Genomic DNA, 14914 nt, shown 5'->3' on the forward strand with positions numbered 1-14914 from the left:
TCCTTGGGTGAGGGTTTAAAAAAAAATACATGGTTAAGAATAGCTGTCTGTTCATTCCACAGAAATAGCTCCCTCAATATCCTCAGTCATTCTGCAGTATATTTATATCATTTGATGCCATCAATTTTTTTTATTACTTCCTCCTCTTCTGTCTTTAGTATTAAATCATTTCTGGGGTAGTTCAGTTGGGAAGAGCGTCGTCCCAGTTCACCAAGATTGTGGGTTCAATCCCTGGTCACGGCACATATAAGAATCAACCAATGAATGTATAAATAAGGGGACAGCAAATCCAATCATTTCTGGACCCATTGGCTCTATCTTAGAAAACGTCTCATATTTGTTTCTCTTTTTTCCCATCATTTCCTGGAACCAAAGTTGAAACTCTAATATAGCATTCAAGACTTCCCATAAACTGGCCACTTTCTAGCCTCTCTTACACATAATCTATATATTTTATCATCTCTCACATCGCTGGGCCTTTGATTTTGTTGTTCTCTGGCCAAAAATCTGTCTTTCCCCACTCCTCTCCTTCCCCCTGCACAGACACACACACCATAGTGTATATAGGAATGTGTCGTCATCGTCATTCAGTCCTTAGCTTACATGTCACCTCTCAGGACCTTCTCAAATCTGAGCCGCTGTCTTTATCTCTCATACCCGACATATCACTATTAATAGCATTAATTTTGACATACCCTATGTTACATGGACATTCCTTTATCTGGTTTCCCTAGTATAACTTTTATATTCCTTAGGATAGCAACTGTATTTATGTTTATCACCCATCTTCTCCACTTAGCATTATCCCTTTCTCATAATAAGCATTCAAATAAATGTTTTTGAATGAATACATGAATTCATTGAAAACTAGTTTAACCTCTCATTTATTCTGATTGAGTAATCATGAACCATTCTGCTATGTTCCTGCCTTTCATCAGAATATTACTTATTAAATGTATTAGTTGTAAACAATTTTAAAATAAAATTTGATCAACTAGCTAACATCTATAAAAATGCCCTAAGAAGTAAGATACTCTGTACTTAAATATTACTATCAATAAATTCCTCAGCCATTAAAATCTTAACAAAATAATTTTTTAACAATTATTTAAGGGAGATAATTATTATGGAGTTAATTTTTCAATAGTTAATAGCTTATAGATCTTAGAAAAAAGCTAACTCTGAAAAGTGTTCAGTTTATTATTTTAGGATAATCTGTGGCTAAAAATTAAAAGATTATTGAGGTGGGAAGAGATGGCTGCTCTTTGTCTACAGCCATTTATTTTTAAGTAATTTCCCACAACCCACCACTTATAATCAGGGGTGGGGAAGGTCCAGCTCGCAGGCCGTATCATTTGGCCTGCCCCTGCCAAGGCAAACGCAGACAGGACTCGAAATTCAAATCTAGGAGCTTTTTTTCGTAACAACATAATTTTTAAGTTGATAATTTTATATGGCCCGTGAATGATGTTTTAAATATCCAAATGGCTTTTGGCAGAAAAAAGATTCCCCACCCCTGAAAACTGAAAGAAATGTTTTCCACAAGAAACTCTTTGTTTCCTTTCAGGTGCCTGTTATATTTTCTTCTATTTATACTTCCATTTTCTCCCTCATCCCTTCACTCCTGCCCACCATCAAATCAATGTGTTTTTTCCTAAGCCATTGGTTTCCAACCATTTTTATACTTGTGTTCCTTACAAAGCTTTCTAGCATCTTCTAATTAACCTCACTAGCTAAAGTATTCCATGACACTTAACTCATCAGTTTTTCTTACAAAAAAGGATAGGTATGTTTAGCTTTTCCAAACTAAGTGTTATCCCCTTTCCCTCTGAGAGACATTGTTCTAAATCATTTATTTAACAAAATTCACATGGTTAAGGTCATGAACAAAGACAGCATAGGGCACTTGAACTCCAGGTCATTTGATATTTTGATTCTATGAACATGTGGTAAGAAGAGCTAATGGCACATGGGACACAATTGTATCCTTCGCCTGCATGATAGTCTGTTTTGGGGGGTTTGTTTGTTTATTTTGGGTTTTTTGCACAATCTTTCCCATCTATCTATATATATATATAAAAGGTTAGTATGCAAAGTGTCCCCATGGAAGTTCGATTCTATCGCTCACTATGACATGTGCTGACTTCCAGGAGGGTGGTGTGGAATGAAGGAAGGCCCCAGCCGGCAGCCGGGGAAGGGAGGCGCCGATCGGCCCTGATTGCTGGCCAGGCCTAGGGACCCTACCCATGCATGAATCGTGAATTTTGTGCACTGGGCCTCTAGTTTAATAATAAAGAGAAAACTTTTAGAATTAAGTTAATGAGAACATAAAATAAAGAAAATGAGGTATATTTTTTGTTTTTGTTTTTCAATTGCACTTTTAGTGTAAACTTCTTAAACACTTAATATTTACCAAATGCCAACCCCTGTTCTAAATTATTATGCATATAATTCATTTAATTTTCATAATAACCCTATGCTGTTGGTGGTATTGTTATCTCCATTTCATATTTGAAGAAACTGAGACACAGAGCAGTTAAATAACGTGTCCAGGTTAGCTGGGGGGAGGGATGCATGGTATAGTGTTAGTTCTTATATCCTTAAGTTATGAGATTTCCTTCTTCTCTTCCTCTTGTCTTTGAGCCACATGCTGGAGTAAACTCTGCCCTGACATTTATACTAAGGGTTCAGGGACACATTTCAGAACAGCAGTAAATCAGAAATAGTGGTGCCTGTGTGGGAACACGTGGCCCAATCTAGCCTAGTTCCCTTTGGTACTCTGGGCAGTTGGTTTGCCATTGAGAAAAAGTTTGGATGAATACCATACCACTGTTCTAATGTCAGCAAAATGGTGGTGCCCAAATGTGTCAAAGCAAGTGAGAGAAAATGACAATCTAGTCTTATGATTATTTATGTAAAAAGTTTTAGGGGAATATCAGTATATATAATCCTTCCCAAATGTAATCATGTTTCTATATTAGGCAGTCTATTAATATACTTGACAGTATTAATAAGTCAAACAAATAATTATCATATATCATTTTAATGAAATTCACATTTCAGATTTTTTTCTTAAATCTTTCTGAAGGAGGAAAATATATTTCTGTAAATGATTTGTAAAGGCTATATACAGTGTAATATATATATATATACACACAGTATATATGTATATAAACATTATTTCATGTAGCTAACACTGAGTGCTTAGTATATGCCTGCCACTGACCCAAGTGTTTCACATTGATTATCTCATTAAATTTTAAAACAACCATATTACATATTTTTATAGTTGAGGAAACTGAGGCAAGGGGAGGTAAATTTGTCCAAGGTGATGTGTGTGTGTGTGTGTGTGTGTGTGTGTATGTTGTATATCTGTGTGTGTACAACCTAACCAGCAATCAATATAATGCTTAATAATAAAACACTAGAGGCATTCCCATTAACATCAGGAACAACACAAAATAACCAGTGTTATTTAATATTAAAATGTAATGAGATAAAAGTATGGCACAAGAGATGCAAACATTGATAAGGAAGAGGCAATCTGATGATTTTGTTTTGTGCCTGGGAAACCCAAGAGCCTCAGTGAAACACTAGCAGAAACATTAGGGGTTGTAATGATAAATCCTGGCCAAAAATCTTTGGATGGGTTAGAAAAGGAGGCAAAAGAGTGACACCAGTGAACTGAAATACCGAATTCACTGAAGTTTGTACAAGAATGAGAATGGGAATAATTTTTTTAGATACCAACAATAACCAGATAGAAAATACAACGGGGAAAGAAAAACCCTCTATTCACAGCAGCAAGAACAAAAGCAAAATGTTTTTAATATAAGTTTAATAAGAAATTCATAAGTCCCCATTAAGAAATCTAGATAACTGTATTGAAAGATAGAGAAAGTGTCAATAAATTGTTCTTGATTAATATATCAGCAGTGCAGGTATTTACTACAGTGCAGTCCCTGTCAAACTCCCAGTAGCTTTTTGTTTAAAACTTGTCAAAACAATTCTAAAGTACTTGAAAGCATGTACATACACAAACATCCACGGTAATATAAAAATGAAAAAAACTAATGATAGAATATTTGCACATGCAAGGTACCAATATATTATAAATCTACAGTTATTAATATACAGTGTTGGCACAGAAATAGGTAAAGATCGATGTAACACAATTGGAAGTGTGGAAGTAGGTCAAGCTTATTAGACATTAGTATAAAATAGGGTGATATCACTCCATCTGCTCAAAGCCCTCCGAAGGTTTCCCATCTCAGAATAAAAGCCAAGTTTGACCTATGACCTTGCTACTCAAAGTAGAGTCCATGGACCAATAGCAACAGCATCAACGGTGATCTTGTTAAATGCGTTAATCTCAGACCCCACCCCAGTCTTCCTGAGTCAGAATCTTCAAGGTCCTCAGATCTTCAGATGCCATGTAAAGTTTGGGAAGCATTGCCCTTCAGAGTTCTACGTGTCCTGGCTTCTCGTGACCTTATCTTTCTGACTCATCCCCTTGCTCACTTCCTGCCAGTCATACTGGCCACCTTGCTGATCCATGAACACTCTCATTCAGGGGTTTGTACTTAATCCTCCCTCTTCCTGTTATATACTTCCTTTCACTTCATCTAGGCATCTGCACAAATATTGCCTTACCAGGGTAGACTTCCATGATTCAAAGATTCTTTAGCATTGACCATCACCTGATATATTTTATTGTTTATATTCTCTCCCTCTCCCCCACCCCACCCCACCTTACACCGAAAGCTTGGTGAGGGAAGGACACTTGCTTTGTTCTTGCTGTAGTCCCAGTGCAGGGCCCTAGGAGGGTCCCAGTTGCCGAATAAAACTGGTATTAAAAATTGCAGGTAAGATCTCTATGAGTTCTGAATAGGGAAAAATTACAGCCGATTCTTGTTTTCATTGTAGTTCTGTTCTGTAAAGTTGCTACAAATACTGAACCATTGCTCCTACAGGAAACACAGGATTTAGCCTCAGGTCAAAACATTTCCATGGACCAATCAGTACATAACCTTGTACATGTATTGCTGTTTAAAGACACCTTATTTAATATATACTGTTGATTCATTAACATTGAACTCACAACCAACAGCACTGTAACTTATGTCTTTAAAAAGCTTACCTAATACATAGTTTCTCCTGAAGGCACTTCACAGCATTCTTGCACTTAATAGATAGTACTTGAGCACTTGGGAGCATTTAAACAGCAAATTCACCCACAAAGAGCACAAAAATGCAAAAAGTTAGCACTAAATAATCCTTTTTAAGACACTTGTTTACAGTAGGAGAGCTGAAAGAAGGGGAAGTGTCACTTTGTTCAGCCTCAGTGGGAATGTTGTGTGTCTTGGGCAAGTCACATTTTCTGCCTCTCTGTGCAGACATGTCTGTAGAAAGACTCCAAAGCACTGTGAGTATTAATTTTGTGGTTACAAATTTTACTAAGTAGGCAAATTTGCAAATACAGAATCTGAATAATGAGAACCAACCATACATTCTTCCAATAAATATTTATTATGTTTCTATTATGTGTCATGCTCCCAGAATTATTCACCACTCAAAGATTTATCAGGTCTGTCGGTCACAGCCCCTCTGCTAGGGGCTGGACCTCCGTGGATGCCAGGAATTGGAAGAAAACATGAGTAGCCACAGGCATCTAGGAGAGACTTTCTTCCAGTCTAAGTAGTCATTGCACATACAGTAGTCCTTGCTAACACGGCAGCAAACACAGGAGCTACTAGACAAAGTAGTTCTTCAAAGTACCCTCCACAAAGCAGCCGCTCACCAGCTGGTCAGCAACACATTTTTATACTAACTCAAATGAAAGAGGCTTCTTGTCACATAGTGACACCAGCGTGTGCGTTATAGAAAGGTATGCCTGCACAGTGCGTACAGAACTGTGCTATTGCCTTTGCACATGCGTATGGCACATGGGCCTTGAACATCTGGCGTAGTCTGGTCAGGGTCCCCACAAGGTCCTAACCATGTCAAGCCTTGTGCAAAACTTAAATAATCCAAAGGTAAGTTGAAAAGTGTTCCAGGAAAGTTTTCATGGCAAAGTTGGGTGTTTAGCTGAGTCTTCAATGATAATGGGTAGGATTCTAACAAGTGAAGCTGTGGAGAAAGGTATTTTAGAAGAAAGAAACTCTAAGTCAGTGTTCTTAAACTTGGCTACACATTAGAATCACTGGAGTATGGCAGGCTTCACTTAGATTAAAAAATAAATAAATAAACCTCTAGGAATGGAACTCTGGAATCCAAATATTGTATTTTCAACCTCCCCTGATGATTCCAATATGTAAGCAAATTGAGAGAACCACTGCTTTAAATACTCGGGTCTGGCTGGAGGTAGGTTATATAAAGTAAAGAACAAATCTGGAGAAGAGATTTTGGCCCCGAATTGAAGTGCCATCATTTATTTAGCACATATTTATTAAGTGCCTGTGTGTGCCAGGCACTCTGCTGGGCTCGGCAGATAAATCAGAAAGCAAAACACAGGAGTTAACAAACAAATCGCATTGGCAGCTGTTCAGGATGATTCATATTCTAGATTTAACTAATTATAGTAGATGATGAGTCCTACTTAGAAGGAATCTTGTACTAAATGCTCAGAATAATAAATTTTTTAAATATTTTTTATTGATTTCAGAGAGGAAGGGAGAGGGAGAGATAGATAGAAACATCAATAATGAGAGAGAATCATTGATCGGCTGCCCCCTGCACACTCTCTACTGGGGATCGAGTCCAAAACCCAGACATGTGCCCTGACTAGGAATCAAACTGTGACCTCCTGGTTCATAGGTCCATGCTCAACCACGGAGCCACACTGGCCAGGCCAGAATAACAAATTAATGTCTGAATTATTACCTCTCTTTCTAGTATGAATGGAACACTATGAAGAAAAAAATTTTTCATAAACTTTTGTGCTAATTTCACTGAGCATTTCTTCTAACAAGCATTCTTTTTGTCAGCCTCTCCGTGTTTTCCAGTGTCTTGCACACCAGGACAGTTGTCTAAAATCAGTAGTGTGCAGTGATTTAAAATCAGTAATATGAGGGCCATTGGAAGTATTAACTCAAGCATTTTGTTTTTCCATCTTATAAGAATTGGTATATAAGGAACTATTTTGTGACTTGATCATTAATAAGGATTCATATTTAGATCAAATTTATAATGAACAGAACTTTTATTGGGTGATAGATGGTTTGCAGTTCCTTTTGTATTATTTGCTGTATAGCTTGCTTTATGTTTTCCTGAGTTCCTTTCCATTTAATATTCACATACTACTATTACGCTCTCTTCTTGACCATTAGCAAGAACAGACAGACCTAATGAGAGGGCCCTGTTTTAGTTCTTAAATCTGTCCATTTCACTTTAGCAATGCTTTTGGTCAAGCAGCTTTGAGTTAGTTTGCTAAGCAGAATTATTTAATATTTAAAGAACAAGACATGCACCACCCTCAGCTTGCATGATGCACAGCCTGAAGGTGTGATGTGCAGATATCAGCACAACCGGGCAGAAAGTGAGGAATGTCATAGGGGAAGATTAAGTGTCGTGGCTCAGAAGAGAGGAGTTCTGACTAGGCTTTGATGATGATGATGTAAATACTGTCATTACCAGACGAGATAAAGTGTCATTTAACTACCACTCAGTTGTGATATAATTCTGAGAATGTCTTGTATATGTTTTATATAAAATTACATATTTTGGGTCCGTTTTTCCTCAGAGTTTCAGTTGTACTTAATATAACTGTGTTTGTTAACATGGATAATATCATGTGCTTTCTACTTCTTGTAAAATCATGTATGCCTTTTTTTCTCAGAAATTGTCTCTCCACTATTTCCTCATATATTAGCTGTTTAGCATCCTATTACACCAGCATTTCAGATGTGATTTGTATCCACTGACCTTTTCTAAGATTCCTTGTTCCTTGAGTATTTACAAGTTTTATAGGAATTTAAGATAATCTGTTTAAAGACTTATTTAATAAATTTTTTAAAATACTGAATGGAAAGCTAATCACTGGGAAATATTTGAAGTCTAAGAATATGGGTTATATTGTCACTTAAAATGACTACAGAAAAGTTCCTTTGTTTTTAGACCACTGGGAAGAAATTTAGTTTTTGTGGATTTATTTAGTATATGTCTCTGAACCTTAAAGATAGTTGAGGGTTGTCTGCTCTTAGTGATAGGACACTGAAAGATTTTTTTAAATCAAACCCTAAGAATTTTTATTTTGAGGAACATTATCTTCTTTCTTTATTACAGAATTTTGTTTTTCTTAACTTTATATGTATTTTTAAAGTAGTCTTGCCATAACCAGTTTGGCTCAGTGGATAGAGTGTCAGCCTGTGGACTGAAAGGTCCCAGGTTCGATTCCGGTCAAGGGCATGTACCTTGGTTGTGGGCACATCCCCAGTAGGGGGTGTGCAGGAGGCAACTGATCGATGTTTCTCTCTCATCGATGTTTCTAACTCTCTATCCCTCTCCCTTCCTCTCTGTGAAAAATCAATAAAATATATATTTTTAAAAAGTAGTCTTATCAGAGTTCGTGTATCTGAATCTTTTTATCACTTTTTTCCCCTAAATAGTTCTTTATAACAAAACTTTTTATTGTTGAATATTGTTTGAGTGGGTCTTTTTCCTGCCGTAGGTTTGAACCCATTGAGAAATAGATAAAGGAGCCAAGCAGATGGACATCAAAATTGCAGGTCTTTTTCTGATGAAACTATTATAGACCATGACTTAAGATCACAGCATAAAGAGCTTAGTTACATTGAACCTCCAAGTTAGAAAGATTTAACCACTCCACCTCAGGCAGTGCTGGAGAGCAAAGCAACCGTGCACTTACTCTGCACCTGGGCAGACCCCAATGAGAAGTATGTGAGTAAGGGGTGGGCTTTGCTCTCACAGCTCCTCTTCCCAGACTTTCCCATCAGATCAGTCATCCTAGGTGAGGAGGCAGAGGCCGAATGTTACTCCAATAGGCACCACTCTGGGTGGGAAGTGGAAGCCAGTGAAGGAGACTGTGAAAAGCTCTCTATCATCGAGAGGGTTGGCTCACAGCGGCCTGGGATGGCGCAGGCAGCCCCAATGGCAGAACCAGGGCTACCAAGCCTTGCAAACAGCTGAGGGCTCTTTGATAAGCTCACCTGGTCTTAAGAGAGGGAGAAAAGCTAGCAGGGGAGCGATTTGTTTCTGTGAAGGCCTGCATTCCTGTTGGCAGAAACCTGTTGTTTTACTGGTCTTGTTTTTCACTCGGATGCTTTCTAGATGTCAGCATATTGCTGCACGTCAGTTTTTTCTGTGTGGATTATGGGTGAGTTAATGGCTCTGCCCTCAAGAAGGTTCCAGCCCGATTCATCAATAAGTGCTAATATTGTGCAGTATGGACTCTTCATGTTACAGGAGTTGGGCATCAATAAAAACTGAACTAGTCCAAGAAGGTTTTATGGGGAAAATAAACCCTGAGCTGGGCTTAGAACAGCAGAGGTGATCTGTGTGGGTGGTGAGGCAGTGCCAGGGAACACACAGGGTGACTTCACCTATGCTACCTTCCCCTTCAGTGAAATGGGAGGTAGACGATCACAGGGCCAGGAGGGGCCCAGGTTGTAGAAAGAACCTTAACAACCGAGCAGAGAATCAGACTCATGGTTTGCTACTGAGACTGTTTTTAAGCATGAGAGTGGTTGGTGTCAATGAAAGTTACTTTGGCAGGGATGTACTAGGGCAGTGATGGCGAACCTATGACACGCGTGTCAGAGGTGACATGCGAACTCATTTTTTTGGTTGATTTTTCTTTGTTAAATGGCATTTAATTATATAAAATAAATATCAAAAATATAAGTCTTTGTTTTACTATGGTTGCAAATATAAAAAAAATTGTATCTGTGACACGGCACCAGAGTTAAGTTAGGGTTTTTCAAAATGCTGACACGCCGAGCTCAAAAGGTTTGCCATCACTGTACTAGGGGCTACTCAAGGAAGAGTTAACTTAAGAAGCAAAAGTAAGCAAGGCCCGAAGAAATTAAAATATATTAAAGCTGTCATGGTCCATCCGACTTCCTAAATAGAGTAACCTAGAGATTCGAGTTGGTGCCTGATTGATTCTGCGCCATTCTTTTACATCCTGTGTATAAAAGTAGGGTTTTGGCTGGGTGTTTGTAACTCTCAAAAATAAGTTTTTAACCTTTTAATTTTTTGGAGGACAATTGATAAAACTTGATGTAATAATCTTCTATACTCTATAGTGTTATTGTTGGACTTGAAAGAGATTGTACTAATATATTAAAGGGAAACAAACCCGAATTAGGAGGTAGGTACCAGGAAGATGGCTTGGATCACTGACCAAGAATGGATTCCAAACATTAGCATCAAAGCTCAGAAGTTTCACATTCAGACTTCAGCAAGCCTACAAGGTCTTGTCATATAGTTGAAGTTTCAGATGTTAGACACTACCTTCTTTTCTTATTTCTTCTGTGAAACTGCACAGTCATTTACTGCGGTGACCAGGCTGAGCCAGCAGCTGTTTGTACCGGCTCTGCGGTGGAAAGTGGACTAGGGAAGTGTGACTAAGAGAGACAGACCAGGGCCCTCTTTTCACCTACAGATGTTGTAATGTGCTTAACATTATCCAGTCCTAGCAGCACAGATAGTCTAAATACCACGGCAGGGTCTGATTAGCTTTTTCAGATCACTGCCTTTATTTGCTGTTGGCGAAAAAGCTTAATCAGTGCTGGAGATCAGGCTGCCTGCTGAGCTCTTCCTTCTTCTCTCTCATTCTTTGTGTTCACAGTGGCAGGAATTAGTGAGAGGATCCTCCTCCTCCTGAATTAAAGCTATAAAATAGTAACTATAGTAGCAAGGGATGAAGAGAAGAAAGAGAACCCAAGGGAAAGAAGGCTGTCTATTCATACTAAAGAGTTTCCTTTTTATACACAAAAGAAAAAGTTTTCAATCTGAATTCATAAATATTGACCGTAAACATTGATCTCTCCAGTCAGTGCATAATTTCAGTTTTATTAGGTTTCAGTTTTAACTGCTTTGCATGAATATGTTATATTTTTCATTCTTATATTTTAAAATCAAACTCAGTTTTACCAGAAGTACATTTACTAAACCATATTAGTGGCCTTATTTATCTTTCTTCCCCCTTTCAGGGCTGATACTCATGAAATTGCAAAAAGAAGTAACAGCATACCACCAAAAAAGGAAATAAAAAAAGATGATTCTTATTTTCTTCATTTCTTTACGTTTCATGTGCTTACCCAATATATAAAAACTAAATTCTGTGTAATCACTTTATAATTTGCAGTAAACTATAGAATATTAGAACTTATTTTGAGTGGGCCTATGAAATTAGACTGTGGACTTAACTACTGCAGAAGCATAACTGAAGCCCTTGGCAGAGAGAAAACAATGGTTCTTGCTTTAAAAATTAGTTTGTCATTCAGAACCCAATAATCTCATTTAGTTAAAAAATATTTTCAGATTTTTAACTTTCCTGACATTTTTGAGATGGCATACCTTCAAGCTCTTTTGAGGAAAATATCTATAGACAAATGGTGAACTACTGTGTCATACTTTATATTTCCATTTTTTTCTGGAAACAACAATAATTTCTAGGCCTTTAGTAGGCATAAGGAATGCTCTCAGTGAGATAACTGAAAATTTTAACCATATAGAATACATCTTCCTCTTATTTTGTACAGAGAGAAGAGCTTATTTATACTTTGGTGGCACAATAAGGATATGGCCAGGAGTCCCAACCAATATGATATTGTCCAAGTATTCACAAATGATCTTAATTATGAGTAGCCTCTGTATATGTGTGTGAAAGGAAAGATTGATTTTGACTGTTTGGGGGCTCTAACCAAATTTTGTGTCTTTAGAGTTCATGATTAAGTGTATAAGGGAAAAGCCGAGGTTCTGCATAAATCAGCCTGTGTCAGAAAATTGTAAGAGCAGCTTTTTGCCTTAGCTCTTTTAATTTGCACTGGAATGAAAAGGAGGTGCTCGAGTGTGTGCAGGTGCGTGTGCACACGCTGTATCACACAAGTAGGGAGCAGGACAGCCCCAGCTTTCCTTTTTCTGTAGTAGGGAAATCGTCTCACAACATCTGATGGTGTTTACATTTTTATTGAATTGTTTTCACCATCAGAGGCCACTCAAAATATGACTTATGCAGTCTCAGAAGCAAGTAGTCCCCAGCATTACAAATACTGCAGTCTGAAACTGACATAAATCAGGGATAACAAGCTTCCTCACTGAGGGGGCTGGTTTTTGTAGACTTTTATATCCTTCAAAAATACCACAATATTTCTTCTTTATAAAGTTAACTATTTGCTGAACTGGAATCTGAATATTACATCTTACAAATTTTATTAAGTACAAATACTTTTAACAGGTTTAAAGGTTTTGCTTTCATTAGTATCCATCATAAAATAATTTTACACTATCCTCTGACATATGTAAGATGGGCTGTCCTGGTGATTTTAGGTTGAAGTTAGTTTTATCTAAATTATACATTTCAGATGAGTCATTTGGCACAAAGTTGCACAAAACTTGTTTTGACTTATTACACTGTACTTTAGTGAACTTGCTTGATAAAATCAATTGTTCGTAAACCCTTAAACCTTTGTTTTTAAAATATTAGTGTCATCATCTCTTTTCCTCTTTTTATTGTCTTGCAACAAATTAACCAATACTTACCAATATTTTAGACCTCCCAGTATTTCCAGGGAAATAGTTTTATTATAATCTGTCTCATTTCACCAGTAACTCAGTTATTACAGCAAAGGGATTGCTGCCGTCGTTAATTGCTACTTTGACACACATCATTTTCTTTCGTTCTCAGAAACAAAAAGCTATACTAAAGAATAGCCTCAACTTTTTGGAAACATGCAACTTTTACTCCTTTAAATGTAATTGGTTTCTTTGTTCCGTGCATTCTAAACAAGGAGGACAAGCCGGTCTGCCCAAGCCAGGTGTTTCTTGTTGGCAGCCTGCTCCCTAATGACTGCTCTCCAAGAGCAGCTGCCTGCCAGTCAGCTTTGTATGGCCTATTGTTGCCGCACACCCCTCCTAATACACATGCTGCCCAGGGCAGACCCCAAGAGTGACATCAACTTGCTTATCTTAAAAACCTGGATGCAGGGTGCTGAGGTTGGCTTGCATCTGCCTGGCCAACTAATTGTGAGCTTTCTGGCCTATGATTGGCTGTTATTCCACTCGGTAGTAGGTTAAGCAAAGACATTGCCCGTCCATCTGTTCAACCATTCATTGTTTTTCTTGCCTGCCTGGAAGTCTGCAGCTAAAACTGTGTTAAGGAGTTACTGCTGAAGCTGCTACAGAAGCCAGTGTCTTTGTATTTTCCTGCTAACGTGAGTACCTGTGCTACTTCCTGCCTTGGAAGTTAAACTTTAGTAAATATTCAAAGTATTAACTTGAACTCTGTAAAGGATAGAAAGCACCTCAAATGGAAGCCTACAATTTACTACATAGTGCCGAAATACCAGAAAATTGAGTTCTTTCTGTAAAATATGTGAAGCGGATTTTTTTACATTTTTCTAATTCTGAAGTTTTATAATTACTGCTCCATGAGCATTTGCCAGGTGTTAGGCATGGCATGTAATCATTTGGTACTTAAAGATAAGTTATAACATGTTCTGATACTTCCGTAAACAACAAATTTAGATTTTTATCTTGTCACAATCTTATGTTTCTTATTGTGTCATTGTCAGACCTAGGTGCTGTAAAATAATAGTAAGATCTGATAGATTTTTCCGTTGCCTTAAAAACCTAGCTTGGGGAGATGGATCGATATTTCAAACAGCTTGTTTTAAATGTGATGATTAAGCATCCTGTTACTTTGTCAGAAGTTTCAGTATCCACATAGAATTACTAATTTCTTCTTCCCATCTTTTTCTTTCCTTGCCCTAGTTTCAGATATTAGATTGAAGATGTCATTTCAAGAACTATTGCTTTCAAGAGTTCTGTTATGGGGAAGGGGGGAGGAGACAAAGACTTTCCTCTCTCAGTTGGGAGAGAAAGAGAGAGCTTAAAGGGTTAAAAAGAGGTTTTCACTTCTACCACATGCCCTATTGTGTGAACATATGCATAAGACTATTGAAAGTTTTCAGAAGATGGGCAGGCCACCAGTTGCTGGTCTCCTGCAGTTCCAGTAGACATCTGTTGCCCTAGAGCATTAACCAATCTGTTCAAAGGGACATCCTTCCTTTGTTAGCTAGAGGGGCACAGACAACAGCACTCACTGAAATACAATGGTAATTAAATACACAAAGACTACAGCAGTAGGTATTTATTACATATTCATTATTTTATTTTTATTGTTCTCTTAGTATTACTTTTTGGATAACAACCAGAACTCACTTTATGGCTTTGTAACTTTACATTACAAACAAATAGATTTAACAAGTTTATGGTTTAATATTCCTGATTAATATGAGGCTCTTTAGAATACAAAACAAATTTTACATTTGATTTGAGAAGATTTTAGGATTATCCAAGTCATCTAATGAGAATTTTCAGAAAATTTCACTAAAGGCATCAACTTGCTAAGATAAAGTTTTGTTTTGTTTTGGCCATTGTAATATTAGTTATAGTTCTTCATCATCTACAAAATTATGAAAATTTTGGTTTTTTTCAACAAATAGTATTATTTGCTTTTTCACTTATTAGGCATTTAGCAAGAAAAATTGTTTTCATTTCCAATACAATTTCTGAAGGGAATCTATAGCTTTATAAGTATAGAAATCTGTTTTCAGACAATTATATTTTTGCCCAATACTCCTTGTGTTCATGAGTATAGTATGTAAAGGCCAGTTATAATGGATTCCTGATAGAAAGCTTAAAACTTAAGCCATATTTCTTGGATTGT

General features: G+C 37.3%; 1 protein-coding gene across 4 annotated transcripts in view; it reads left to right on the forward strand.

The window, feature by feature from the left end:
- Positions 1-14914, forward strand: part of ZC3H12C (zinc finger CCCH-type containing 12C) — a 68396-nt gene that overhangs the window by 16550 nt on the left and 36932 nt on the right. The window contains exon 1 of one of the 4 annotated variants that reach the window (XM_006099311.3): positions 12737-13397. The exons of the other annotated variants lie outside the window; for them this stretch is intronic. The gene's annotated coding sequence lies outside the window, so the exon portion shown is untranslated. Of the gene's footprint in view, positions 1-12736; positions 13398-14914 lie in introns of those variants that run through there. 4 annotated transcript variants of the gene reach the window in all.

Source organism: Myotis lucifugus, unplaced genomic scaffold (assembly GCF_000147115.1).
Source record: "Myotis lucifugus unplaced genomic scaffold, Myoluc2.0 scaffold_270, whole genome shotgun sequence".
NCBI lineage: Eukaryota > Metazoa > Chordata > Mammalia > Chiroptera > Vespertilionidae > Myotis > Myotis lucifugus.